Source organism: Callorhinus ursinus, unplaced genomic scaffold (assembly GCF_003265705.2).
Source record: "Callorhinus ursinus isolate GAN/ISIS: 27379988/994484 unplaced genomic scaffold, GSC_fseal_2.0 scaffold4, whole genome shotgun sequence".
Classification (NCBI taxonomy): domain Eukaryota; kingdom Metazoa; phylum Chordata; class Mammalia; order Carnivora; family Otariidae; genus Callorhinus; species Callorhinus ursinus.
Genome location: NW_027397066.1, coordinates 7,855,108 through 7,857,470, shown reverse-complemented (window position 1 = coordinate 7,857,470; position 2,363 = coordinate 7,855,108). Strand labels below are relative to the sequence as shown.

The 2,363-nt window shown below is 43.5% G+C and overlaps 1 non-coding gene across 1 annotated transcript; it reads right to left on the bottom strand.

Annotated features, from left to right (window-relative positions):
* Positions 1-308: 308 nt before the first annotated feature.
* TRNAK-UUU (transfer RNA lysine (anticodon UUU)) lies at positions 309-381 on the bottom strand. The gene has a single exon. It is a non-coding gene; the product is annotated as a tRNA-Lys (tRNA).
* Between the last annotated feature and the right edge of the window lie 1,982 nt (positions 382-2,363).

Below are 2,363 nucleotides of genomic sequence, written 5' to 3'. Positions count from 1 at the left end.
CAGGCTATTTGTCGGCCCAAGTGTTTCCTGGGTGATCGCTGTATCACCTGCATAGTCTGGGCCACATGTACCCATCGCTTATGTTTGTTTGTACTCAGAATTTTCTTTCAGCTGATTTTATTGTACTTAGAGTTGTCTTTTTTATTATTATTATGTTCAGTTAGCCACTGTATAGTACATCATTTGCTTTTTATACAGTGTTCAGTGATTCATTAGTTGCGTATAACACCCAGTGTTCATCACAACATGTGCCCTCCTTAATACCCGTCACCCTGCTACTCCATCCTCCCCCCCAAAGATGTATCTGATGCCTGAACAGGGACATGAACCCTGGACCCTCAGGTTAAAAATCTGATGCTCTACTGACTGAGCTATCCAGGCCCTTGTATTTAGAGTTGTCTTGAGGAAACAATATATTTGCAATCAAGGGCCCACTATGACATACACAGCTTTAAAAAGACACATCAAAATAAATATGTAATATTAAAAATTAAAATTGTTGCCCAGCAAATCCACTCCTAGGTATATACTTAAGAAAATGAAAATATATATCCACATAGAAACTTGTATGTGAGTGTTCAGGGCAGCATTATTCATCGTAGCTCCAAAATGGAAACAAAACAAATGACCATCAATGCATAAGTGGATCAATAAAAAGTGATATATGTATGGAAAGAAATGTTATTAATCCACAAAGAGAAATCTGTAGGGGTACTTGGGTGGCTCAGTAGGTTAAGTGTCTGACTTTTGCTTTTGGCTCAGGTCATGATCTCAGGGTCGTGAGATGGAGCCCTGAGTTAGGCTCCGCGCTCAGCGCAGAGTCTGCTTGAGATTCTCCCCCTTTCCCTCTGCCCCTTCCCCCATTCACACTCTCTCAGTCTCTAAAATAAACAAATAAATAAAATCTTAAAACAAAAAAAGAAATCAGTAGTACTGATTCTACAATGTGGGTGGGCCTTAAAACACTATGCTAAGTAAAAGGTCACATATTGTATGGTTCCTTTTATATGAATTATCCAGAATAGGAAAATCTGTGGAGACAGAAAGCAGATTAAAATTTACCAGGGGACAGGAGGAACGAGGAATGATTTCATGTGTACAGGTTATTTTTGTGGGATTATAAAAAAAAAAGTTTTCAAACTAGAGAGAGATGGTGGGTGCACAAAATTATGAATATATTATGCCGAATTATTCACTGTAATGTGGTTAACTGTATGTTATGCGAATTTTGGCTCAGTTAAAAAACTGCCATCGATGTGTCATAAATTGCTGTGTGTATCCACAGAGGCATCAAACATGTACTTTCGGAAACACAGGCCTTGGGTCCCTCGCCCCCAAAGCAGGGCGACCGTGATTCAAAGCTTTTATTTTTGGTTCCAAAGCTCTGCCCTACTTTGCCTGATGTTGCAACAAGGTTGGAAATGGAACCCTCAGTTTTTACTTCAGTAGAACATTCTCAGACAGCGAGCTCCACAATTGTATAGGATGAGAGATGGCAGGTGCAAGAGGGGACCAAAGAAAGAATTGGTGCCAAACTGGGGAAACTTGCCCCCAGCCAGAGCCACCCAAGGGACCGACCCCCTCAGTGATTGTCACCTCTGCTGACCTCATCAGTTTCAGATGCGGATCAATCATTGTCAGGCAGACTGGAGGCAAGAAAGAAAGACTGTGGACCTGTCCCAGTTGGCTCGTCAGGCAGCCAGACCGATGGAATCACTTTGGACGCACACAGACAAGTCTTATAATTCCAAAGTCTGTGGGTTGCTGGGGGTGGGGTGCAGAACAGCAATTTTAACACAGGATCCCATAACCTCATGCTCCCACCTGTTACCTGTCCTTGCTTTTTAGTAAAACTTTCCCAAAGGGTTTCCCAGCCCATCAGCTTCTATTTCCTCCTGTCTCCCTCATTCCTCAATCCAAAGGTACCTGGAGTGTATCCCCAGTCCTGCAGATAGTGTCTGTCTTTCCTCTGTAGGAGGACCCCCTACAGCAGTATCTGACCTTATCCCCACACCCTCTTCTATGAAAGGCTCCCTTTCTTCGAGCCCATGATACCTGTCTCCTGGGGCTTGTCCCCTCCTCTGTCTCCTCCACTGGACTCCAAGCAAAGCATGGCAGGGAAGATGCAGGCTTCATTCCATATCAAAGTGCCTGGAAGCTCCTGAGTCCTTCCCTTGGGAGAAGGAGCTAATGAATACCTTGATTCTTCCAGCTGAAGGACCTGGATTCCATTCTCTAAGATGTGAAAGGCTTTTACACAGAAGCAGTGGACTGTGTCATGCTTTAAATTCCCCTGGATAGCATCCAAGCTCTGAAAATTTTAGCTGGAAATCTTCAAATGTGCTGAGAAAAGCTGGCCCTGA